This window comes from Colletotrichum chrysophilum (genome assembly GCF_026319265.1).
Source record: "Colletotrichum chrysophilum strain AFK26 chromosome Unknown scaffold_11, whole genome shotgun sequence".
In the NCBI taxonomy this organism is placed as follows: Eukaryota; Fungi; Ascomycota; class Sordariomycetes; order Glomerellales; family Glomerellaceae; genus Colletotrichum; species Colletotrichum chrysophilum.
Window position 1 is genome coordinate 527,908 of NW_026517298.1, and position 12,186 is coordinate 540,093.

The following is a 12,186-nucleotide window of genomic DNA, read 5'->3' on the forward strand; positions in this document are numbered from 1 at the left end:
TTTTCTTTTTCGACGCTGTGCAATGACGGGACGGCAGTAAAGACAAAGCGCAGATTTTCAGAGTGACATGACTGACGGGTACCGTTGGACGCAGTTGCACAGTAGCGTCGGCTGTCAGTGTCGCATCTAAACATTTCTCACATTTTGTTCTAAAATTGACTTGACTGAGAATGATACCAAAAACAATGGAGAGGAGAGAGATAGAGAGACAGAAACCACACCCCCGTGTTTCGTTCTCGCTCTCGCAACCTCCACTTGCTCAACGGCCGCCCGGCGCGGCTTGTGCCGTCTGGAACTTGGACGCGGTTTCTCGTTCCTCCACCCGCGTACTTGCGTATTCTGCAATCGCAGTCGCAATCCTTGATAGACAAGCCGGGCGGTGCTGGAACATATTGGCTCTCCACATAGGAACAGCAAAAAACGCCCAACATGATAATCGTCATCATAATTGACCACATACGAGCCCGGGCGCATTGTCATCAATTCGCATCCATCCCTTGGGAGCATCATCTCTGCCGTCATCGCGGATACGTGTATTCGTAAAGGGGAGGAAAACTTGGCAGACGTGCCTCTCTTCGTCGTCTCCGCGGGAGGAAACTTCGTATCATTGACGTCCTTCCAACACGCTCTTCCCCATCAACCATGTGGTTCCCGCCCATTCACCAGTGCACTTCCCCCTTTCGAGCGCAGATACGCTGGTTGCCAAGAGCAAGCTAGGGACCCTTCCGTGCCAAGGCACAATCAAGTTGCAAAGCTTGTCTGGCCTACCACGGTGCGTGTCTCCAGCGCCGACGGGCCTGATCAACGGTGGTTCGCCGCTCGGTGGCTCTCTCCTCTCCAGTTCTAAGGGGGGGGGTGCCAGGTGGTGGTGATGTTCAACTATTCCTGCCGTTCGGTCAATTTCCCTCATTGCAGAATGATATGCCCGAGTCGATGCAACCTCGACGCCGCCAGCAATTGGCCGAGACGCCGCGGCAGCGCAACGCCTGTTTTTGGAGGACGCCGGCCGGTAACAGGTAGAGGAGCAGGTAATGGGCGTCCGGCGCCATCTGCCCGGCATGCACACCTCACCGTCCAACACGCACCGGCAGGCCTCCTCCTCCTCGGGCCTTCTAGAGGCTTCATTGGAACGGTGTCCAGCAGCACTCCAAAGACAGCCAACCCTCGTCGTGGTCGCCGAAAATCCAGAACCACACGGTAGCCGCTAATGCAAGGCACATCCAACCACAGGCCACTGAAGTAACACCCTTACAGCAGGTAATGACCATCCACGACCACGGTGCCAAACTGCCCAATCGCCGTAGAGGCACACCGTTAGCCAAGAAGCTACCGTCGTGGTGGACGACGCGACCACGCCTGTTGAACGAGACCAAAGGAGAGACAGCACTTCCTTTGTCGCCTCACCCGCTAGACTGGGGCGGTCAGTCCCGCGCCGTCCCCTTCTGGAGCCAAGTCCGGCTTGGACAAGCTTCAAGAGATCTCTTGGGATGGATGGGCGCGCTTTTCCGGGCCTTGGCTAAAGCACCACATCCTATTTCTTCCGGTGCATACACACACACTCACACCAACAGGTCGCATTTTTGCTTGAAGCTAGTGTTTGTTCCATGCAGAAGCTGGAATGTGGGAGGTAGGAACGCCGAAGGGTTGGGTTATCACGATTTCTGTGTCACCCTCTGGGCCGTGGTGGTGGTTCATCCTGCAAAAGGCTGGCCTGCCTGCCTGCCTTCTCGCCACAGGTTCATGCCGCTGCACTGCTGCCCATCCTGAACGGATTTCCCACCTGTGGCAGGCCTGTAGGCTGACCAGCATCATGACAGCACCTCTAAGCGAGCAAGCAAGACCAGAAACAGGCGAATTCCAGTATTGGGGTTTGCGAGGAGGGAGGGGCGAAAAAGCACACTTCTCTACCGCGACTCGCGCACTGCAGCAGCTGTTATCGCTAAGTCCGCGGGGAAATGGCTCTCGAAAAGTGTCGTCCCAACATGCTGCAGCCGGCTAAACCAGTCCAACGACCCGGTGCAGCAGCAGCTTCAGTCCGGCCGCCGCTGTCGTCTGATGTCAGGTTTGCTCCTGTTCACGAAAGACCGGCGGTTGTCGCATGCTGCACGAAATAATAGTCCCATGTGGGATGCAGCAGTGGTCAAAGTGCCAGTCAGTCGCTTCGCTGACATCATGGGTGGCTGTCCAAGACAAGACCTCTGGCAGCAGCACATGGCTCGTGGTTTCCAAGGCAGTGAGACAAGAGAGGATGCCGTCCGCCAACCTGCCATCCATCACGCATCCTGCCGTAGTGCGAGAGCCAAGAAAAGAGCCAATTTTTGAAGCCAAGGTACTGGACTGCCGCGGCTATTCGTCTAGCTTCGCAGCAAACCTCACCGACGAATATAACTACGGTGTATCTGTGTGTGTGCGCGGGAAATCCGAGCCATCGGCATCTATCTAGCTTATCAAGAATCAAGCAAGGACTAGGTGCGGGAAATGCTGTACCGCAGAGACAGTTTAGAGCGTTGTTACCTCTGCCTTCCGACGACTGACTCTATCGTAGTCTAGCCCCCCTAGCGATTTGATTCCAGATAGGCATTCTGCTCCCCCGCCATGTCACGTTCAAAGTGCCCTGCACGTCGCCATCGTTGGGAATCGTCGGTGCTCCTCCTAGCGGCGGTCCATGTCCCCGCGCACCGTTTTGTCGGGGTAGGCAGGCAAGCTAAGGTTAGCCAACGATAAGACAGGAATTTGCGTGTTTGGTAAGGCAGGCTGCCAAACACACGTCGTCCTGTTGGCATGGCTGGAACTGGACACTGGATGCCGAGCAGCAGAGCAGCCTGCCTCTCTCACAATTGCGCAGGTTTCAACACGCAGACTGGCGTTTTGCCCCACCCCCACGTGCCGCCTTTCCTCCCCTGCCCCTCCTTGGACTTCTGTTCGTGTCTTGTGAAGACTGCAGCTGACATGGTCTGGACCTCGCGCTTCGCTTGCTCGTTACCAGGTCTGTGGGAACCGTGAAAGATATCATCCAGACAGCGGATCACGGAATGCGGCCAGAGTGCAGCGCTGGCGGTTTACCTATCACGTCTTGCGTTACATTTGCTACGGCGCACGCGCGCGTGGGACCGGGGAGGGAGGGGCAAGATACAGATATGGGATGAAGGGCGATAACAGGCAGGGCGATATCGTTCGTGCTGGGGAGTTCGACCCTGGCGCGATTGTGCATACAATGCGGTCCATATCGCCATCCATATCGCATATCGCATTTCTGTCGTAGAGCGGGCATGTTCCGACTTCGAAACTTGGGTTGTGTATATCCGAGGATTGGATGAAATGCCGACTATCTGTTCTCTTGGACGGTTGTTTGATCGCTATCGCTCTCGTCCCCGACAATGTGATGTTTTATCTTTTCGCACTCGCGCAATGCGATGGGCAGAACGACGCGAGCGCGGCAGTGAAGATGGAGGATGCTTGTTGAGGCGGGCCTTTCTTACCCGCTGAGTCAGTGGTCCGCGGCAGAAGGCCCGGGTTAGACCCGACTGAGATCTTCTTGCTCCGGCAGCTTTACTGCGATGTTCCTTCATGTTTCCGTAACTCAAGTATGATGGCCACGCCATCTTCTGCGAAGGTGCTGGTTGCGCGGCGCATTGGTGATATGTATGTGTGTGTTTGTGTGTGCTGTGTCTGCTACGTGACGCATACACGAGGTGCGACGATTGAGGAGCGTGGCGATCTTGTGTATGCGAACGGCAGTTTTGAATCTCATTCTTCTTCAGGTTGATGATCCACGTATTGTTCTTGCGTGGATGAATGCGTGGAAAGATGGCCTACGCATGCTGCGTCGGTTCGTGCCGAGTTGAAAGGTCTGAAGTTTGATGCTGATGAGGATGATGGGACCTTGCTTGCGGGCTGACACCTCCGGCGGAGCGGGTATGCGAGCGGGGAGTTTGTTCCGGGGAGATGGGATGGGATGGGATGAGGACGGATGGACACGAGGTGGGTGGCCGCTTGGGAAACGGCGATGGCTTACGTTTGCGTGGGATCCATTGGTTTCCCTTTCCTAGGACGGAGTGCTGGATATGTTGGTGTGCTTGTCAAAGTGTCGTGTTCAGGTTTGTGTTGCTGTTGAGGTTGGTCATGGGGATGAGGCGGGTGGTCTGCTTGTGGACGATGCGATTGACGCATGTTCTGTAACACACAAAGACGGTGATCTTTTGGCCAAGTTTTCACTGTAATAGAGAGGTCATAAGACCTTCGTATGTTCAGATTCTTGAGGTTTCGACCAAACGTTGAAGCGGCTCAGGGCGCCGAGGGCCCGGATAAGTCTCTCCGCCCCTGCGAATGCTACGGCTTGGGCGGAACCATCGACGATGACTAGGAGCCGTGACCTCTGGTCTGTTGTAGTCGAAGCGGACCTCTTCGGTTCAATAGCTATGGAGATCAACTTAGACTGGGAAGTAATGTTTAGTCGCTACGAGAACCTTCCTACACGGGATCGCCTAGCACGCCAGGGCCCAAGCTAAAGTCAACAAAGAACTACATGAAAATATCTCGAGGGTATAGATCGACTTGTGGCTAGTTCAAAATACTTCTCTTTTCTCCTTCTTTCAAATTCAACAGATGGTATCCTGGTCCCCGTAGCCTTCGTGCGCTTATTCTTTAAGACGGTGATCCAACCCCTGACAGGTGAAGCTCGAACGCATTGGGGCTTGAAGGGACATTACATTTATTGTGCGAGGTAACACATCTTCGATCAAGTGAATCCACTTAGATGCCTTTGACATAGTTCCCCTCGATGAAGCTAAGGTTGTAGACATGCTCATTGTTGATTAAGGGGATATGCTGAGGCTGTCGTATCTATGGGACCACCTCAGACTCCATATAGCTTCCTACTTTCTCTCTAAGATACGCCCGTGACTAGAAGAGCGGGTAACTTGATTCCTATGAGAACCAAATGCCGCCAGAAATACCGTCATGAAGAAAAGAGAAACGTCGAGTGAGGAAGCCATAGTAATCCTCTTGAAGTCGACTGCCGTGATCGCCTCTTGCCGGGCTTGAAGCAGGTCCCATAACATCATTGTATACAATTTTGACGTAAAAGAATTCAAATTTTCTTCGTCTAAGTTCTCAAAGTAGTTCGTATGCCAGGGTTGGGGCAGGGTAAGGTTTAGTTGTTGTCTCTCATTGGCACCGAGGCTCAGAAAACATCCTGAGGCAAGTCTGGCAAGATACGATGAAGGGCAGGGCATTCGCTGCCATTTGTGGTTGGAACAAACCTTCTCAATTAGTTTCCTAAACCCCTGAATCCTGCAGTCAGCAATGTGGCTCTGGAAGCAGGTGGATTCAGTGCTTCAGTCTGGCTTATGCCGAGCGCTAATCAAAGTTGCTCGACCGACAAGGCTTGCTGTCCGATTTGCTTTCGTTCTCTCCCTGAAGACATAGAACAGCACGAAACTTCATTCGCTCAAGACGGACATCGCAAGGCTTACGTAGCGATGAGCAATCTCTCGTAGTCTGGTTCGCGTCGCGAAATGGACAAGCAAACGAGTTGGCCAGGCAGCCAACCGGAGACAGGATCAACTTTGGCACCTCATAGTTTTCGTTCTTCTCCCATATAACCATCCCCTTTTCACAAATCTTCTAGACTTGGAGGGAAGCTCTCTATAGACCAGAGACAATGATAGGCTTCCTGCGCATCAAAGTGGCGCTATATCAGCCATAACTCCTTTTTCATCATAACTACAAACCGCAACGTCTCCACAGACACTCCTAGAAACTCACAATATTGTAACTTATTACCTACTCTTCCTATGACCGGGAATCTTGCAATCTCTGTTGCTGTCTATGGCTTCAACAAAGCATTCATCCTGGCTATTGAGCAGCTAATTGTCTAAGCAAAGGTTTATGTCTATGGTAATGGTGCTGGCAGGAGCCGCAGGGCTCACGTAAAATCCCTACTGAACCGAAAACTTTTGAGCAGTACAAACAAGAGATCGTATACGACTCTGTCAACAACGACATAGACAGCGCTCCCCGCAAGGCAAGTAAACTTGTCAAGTTCAATCAATCAATCAATTAATTATGAAGCCATCGCTAGTTAATTAAGTCAAGTTTAAGGCTTAAACTTAATTAATTACCTTAACTCTTTTGACAGGGGGGAGAGGGGTTACTAAGGCTTAGGGGGCCTTATAGGGGAGACTGGTTGAATTGCCTGTGTAGCCTGGCTATCCTGCTTATGTAGGGCACCTACACCGCCCTACTTTAGCTTAACGGCGGCCTCTAATTAGTTGGATTTACCTGATAATTAACTGAGTTATTTAATAGTTCGAAAAGACTATAGTAAATGCGTTTTTAGCTAGTTTTGCTAGTTTTACTAATTAAGGCTTAAATTACTTAAATTTAATTTTTTTAATTAATATTGTTCTTTCTACTTATTACTTAATTAGGTTAATTACTTTAGTAATCTTATATATCCTATTAGTTTAGCTTTATCCTCTATAAGCTGAATTGGTATTTTAACCTCTCTAAAACTAGAGAACTTTACTAGTAATATCTCTATTACTTCTTCTACTTCTATTACTATAAACTTAGTTATTATAAGGTTTACTATAGCTTCTATTTTAAAGTATTAGCGTTAGTATTAGTAGTATTAGTAGTACTATTAGTAAAGCTTATATATTATTTTCTTAAGTTTTTAAGTCTTCTAAAACTTTATTAAAGTCTTAGTATAATATTAAGTTAACTTCTCTCTTTTAGTAAGATAGGTTTTAAGCTTAGTTTATTTAGGATACTTAGGAGTAGTTAGCTTTTCTTTTTAAAGTTTTTATTAAAGTTTATAATAGTAATAAGGTGATTAGGATTTATAAATAGCTATTATAAAGCTAGCTATAGCTTATAACAATAATTAGGTTAAATATATATTAGAGGGGGTTTTTATTAAGAAGGTTATTTATTAAGTATTATTATAAGTAGTAGTAAAAATAGGAGAAGCTTTTATTATATTATAAGTAGGTTTTAATTATATAAAAATAGAGTAATTTAAATTATGTAGTAAACTATCATATATATACTTTATTTAGGATCTATTTTTTTAGCTACTTATAAACTAATTAGTACTGATTAGTAATTAACTTAAGTGTTTTTTTAAGATAGAGGCTATATATTACTTATTTAATCTTTTAATTAATTATTAATACTAAATTTTATAAGTTAATAGTTCTATTAGTCTGTAAGATTAGTTATATAAGTAGCTTTTTAATTATTAATTATTTATTTTATATATTTAGTAAGGAAATATAGATTAGTAGTTAAATTAAATAAGTAACTATTAATGTCTTTATAAAACTTTTCTATATATAAAGTAATATACAAGCTAAAGTTAGTATATTTATTAATATAATAAGTAGTAAACTTTTTATAAAAGGGTAAGTAGGTTTTAAATATATAGTTAATATAAACTTCTTCTATTTTAAACTTATTAAATATAATCTTTTAGTCCTCTTTAAATAGAGCTTTTATAATAGTATAGATTATAGCTTTCTAAAGTATTATAAAGCTATTAGAATTATAAGGTATATCTTATAGAATAGAAAATATAGTAATAAGCTCTTCTAATATAGTATCTATAAAAAGTTATTAAAATATAAAGTTAATATACATATCTTTATTAATAGTAAGTATAAGATCTTCTATATTATTAGTTTAACACTTCTTAACTTTAAACTAAATATTCTTATTAATATATTAAATATAAGGCTATTACTAAATATTAAGGTAGATATTATTAAAAGTAGTTTTAAAGGTTTTCTTAAAGTTAATAAGAATAATATAAAGTAAGTAAATAACATTAAAATTAATATATAATTCCTTAAAGTACTTGATTACTTATTAGTATACTTCTTTATCCTCTTTATTAAGTAAGTAAAAGCTAATATTAAATATAATACTAATATTAGTAATATTTATAATATTTATAATATTGATTAATAGTATATTAAAGTAATTAGTTTTATATAACTAGTTATATTATTAAGTAATAAGATATAGAGTTTAAAATAAGTTACTAAAGTAGCTATTAAGTTATTAAAAATAATAATTTATATAATACTATTTAAGAAAATAGAAGAAGGTTTATATAAGTATATTACTACTTAGGATAGCTAACTAAGTATATTACTATTTGTTCTTAATATTTTAATACTTTTAAAGCTAGTCTAAGTAGTATACTACTATTAAAGTAGTTACTAAATAACTACTTAATATAGTAGTTTAAAAGATCTCTTAAAGCTTTTTATACCAGCTATTAGAGTACTTTTAATATAAAGGATAAGTAGTATTATTTTAAGAAAGTTTATAATTATATTAATTATTCTTTATTATAAAGAACTAATAATCTTTAAAGTTTTTATAATATATAGCTTTAATTAATTAAAAGTAGTTAGTTTTATATAAAGTAATAATATAGATTTAAGTTATACTAAATAAGTTCTAACTACTTATATTATAGTAGAAGTTTATTATTAAGGTATATTATTTTTATAGTTTAATAAGTAGTAGTTAATAATTATATATTTTTAGGTCTTTATTTAGTTTATAATATTATTAATTAGCTATTTAAGAGTATTATAACTAATTTTATTATCTATTAGCGCTTTAAGAGGTATTATAGTAGTATTATTTTAAGTAAACTAGTAAGGGTAGTAGTAGTAATAAAAGATAAGTAGAAGAGTAATATTAATATAGCGTAAAAATTACTAAGTTTAAAAAAAATCTTAGGTTAATTCTAACTAATGAGAGACTACTATTAAGGGTGGGTGGGGTGGTGTTATGCTCTATATAGGTAGGATAGCTAGGCTGTATAGGTAATTTAACCTGACTCCTTATAGGGGGGCTTTAGGGGGGGGCTTAAGGGGGCTAAGGGATCTGGAAAAGCCTGGAAAATCGTTAATCTAGCCCGACTCTCGGCCCTGAAAACCCGGCTCTGGGGCCCCCTTTTCAGCCCCCCTTCCGGCCCCCCTTCCGGGGGCCTCCCCTCTTGGGGCTACCCTCCCGGGCCCTAACCTTCCGGACCCTACCCTCTAGAGCCCTCCCCTCTAGAGGGCCCCCCTCTAACCCCCTCTAGGGGCCCCCCTCTAGAGCCCTCACCTATATGTGGGCATATTTGCTAATTAATTGTAATTAATTGGCAATCAATCAAGTATGGTATCGCGATGTGGCAATCAAGTCAATTATAGGCCTCAAACTTGATTGATTGCCTTGGGGTGGGCGCTGGACGTAGAGGAATTTGAGAGGCGAACTCGCCGCCTAGGTAAACCAGAATCTAGGCTAACCCCCCAAAGAGCTTTTAAAGAAAAGAAAAATGAGAGCGCAGTCAATATGAGTTGATGGGGGGAATCTCAAAATATGCAAGAGGAAGTAGGATGAGCTGGAAACAATTCGGGGGCTTGAAAGCTATATATATCTTCGACCTGATGGGCGTCAACTCCTATTGATTGGCTTATGCATGAATGACACCGGTAAATCCATGGAACTTTCCAAGGGAAGCTTAAATCAATACGTGAAGAAATGTCAGGATATCATAATTTTGGACAACATCATGTGCAGCATTGCCTTGACTGATCAATAGCAACAGGACAAATTAATGCGAAGAAGCTGATATATCAGATCATAACTAATTCATTTGTACTAGATTTGGAGTGTTTACCTGCCGATCACGTTATTCGATTGGACATTGCTTCTGCAACGCTGTTGATCCTCTGTTGGAAACCTGCGTTTTGCAACCAATAGTCACCATCTACATTTCCACCAGTCTCGTATCATTCGCTGCCACGTGTCCGTGTTCTTACAAAAGAAAACACAAAACTGTACGGAAATACGTGGATCACGCGTTTTCATAGACTGACAGAAAACATCGTCATTTCTTTGCCATCAATGCTTCAGAGAAAATCGTACTGCTGCGTGCGACAACTAGTCCATCACTCATCAACTTTACTTTACCAATGGGAGACCCTGAGCCAGCACGCACCGTTCAGAAACGGAGAGGGATTGCAGATGAGGATTCCGTTCCGGCAAGGAAACGGCCGTTTCAAACTAGCTCTGGGGAGGTGAAGGTTGTTCTCTGTCAACGGTGTCGCGATATAGACTGGAACGACATCGCTTCATGGCGGCCATCGAAAGATAAAGGAAGGGAGGTGGCGAACTTTTCCAAGATGGATCGCGACACTCTCAATCAGTCGTCCTGTGATGTCTGCCGGATGGTAGCTTTGGTGACACCCAGGCACCTCAACGGCGAAGATTGCCTGCTCCAGGCATTGTCGTCGTCGCTCACAGTTCTGGGGCCATATCGCTCAAAGAAAGTTCCAGCTGAACGAAAGCGGATTGTTGACTGCACGGTGCTTTTCCCTGTGCCTAAGATCAAATTTGAACACAAAACAGAGGGGAGAAAAACTGACACGGATTGGCAAGATGGAGGTTGCTTAGCTGTAGTGAAAGCAGGGGATCAGGAAGGTTCGCTTGAGATTGGGCCGAGGCAGATCTCTTCATTCATCGATTTCGATCTTGTCAGGAGCTGGCTCAATCATTGCACGACGCAACACCGCGATAACTGCAGATTCGCTGCCGGTAGCAGCAGTCAGGCGCAAGGATTGAAGGTCATTGACTGCTTCAATCCCAACTCGAAAAAGGCCATCGATGCGCCTGAGGATTGCAAATATGTCGCTCTGTCATACGTATGGGGAAACACTGCTGTACCCAAAGAAGAAGGAAAAGACACCGATTTCCCTCGAGTGGTCCACGATGCGATTCAGGTGACACGATCACTCAATGAACGGTATTTATGGGTTGGTCAGGTTGTAAGACATCACGCAATCTCGAATCCTGTGTCAGAGTCTGAGCAATTTAACTAACGGTATCAAAAGTGTATCGACCAGAAAGACGAAACGATGAAAAGGGCACAAGTTGCTCAGATGAATCAAATATATTCTCGCGCGTATTTGACGCTAGTAGCCGCTGCTGGTTCCGACGCCTCATATGGTTTACCGGGAATCAGATCAAGACCACGTCGGCCACTGCAACGAGTTGTTCTCAACAATATCGCCATTATCAGGATGCTACCACACACATCAGCTCAAACCTTTCGGTCGACATGGGCATCGCGCGGTTGGACCTATCAAGAGTGCTTTCTGTCCACCAGAAGATTGATTTTCACTGAGCACGAGGTTTCCTACCTGTGCAACACGATGGACCATGCCGAGACCGTCAATAAACCATTATCAAACTCTAGACTTAGGGAGAGAGTCAGCGACGCCAAGTTTCTGGAACTCATACCGAGCCAAGATAGCTTAAATGGTGTCTCTGGCAAACTAAAAGAACTGCGGTGGAATCAACTCAAGCAGAAGCAGCTGCCGAACTACACAAAGCGTCAACTGAGCAAAACGTCAGACACTATCGACGCGGCCCGCGGACTTTTTCACGCGCTGGAAAACAGCAAGATTAGACACTTTTATGGAATACCCTTTCGACAGATTGATGCAAGGAATCGGTCTCGATACATCTTCTCTCTTGCCTGGCACCATCAGGAAGTTGCTAAGAGGAACCTGCCATTTCCAAGCTGGAGCTGGGCTGGCTGGGTAGGAGGCATTCAAATGAGCGAGCCTGATTTCTGCAGCTCAGACGATCAAGAGATCGAGATCGAGAAGGAAGACGGTTCTACTATGCCGCTGCAGGACTGGTTCTGCGGACAGGAACAAAGCCCTATCTCAGAGATCAGAAATGGTCCTCAAGTGTTGGGCATCTCTGCCATGACAGTCTGGGTAAATTTCGCCAGAAGAAGCTGGACAGGCCTCAACGAAAAGAGCGGCGTTCAGAGCCAGATAGTGGGCATGACCTTTGCTAGTGGAGACTATGCTGTCCTCCCAATCCGTGAAGGCCTCACGGCTTGGTGTTACGCGTACATGGAATGGGACAACGTGCCTCTGGAAGCTGGGCTTTTAGGACTTGTTTTACAAACAAAGCAACAAAAGAGATACTCCATTCTACTTCTACGGAAGAGCGGGGATCACCATGAGAGAGTTGGTCTTGTCAGGGTTCATAGCTGGAATTCGACTCGCGCGGCCACGGCCGGGGATTCTGAGAACTCTGATCCAGCCATAATCTACACGGACACTGAAGGCACACCTCTCGATAACGTCGCAATCAGCGACG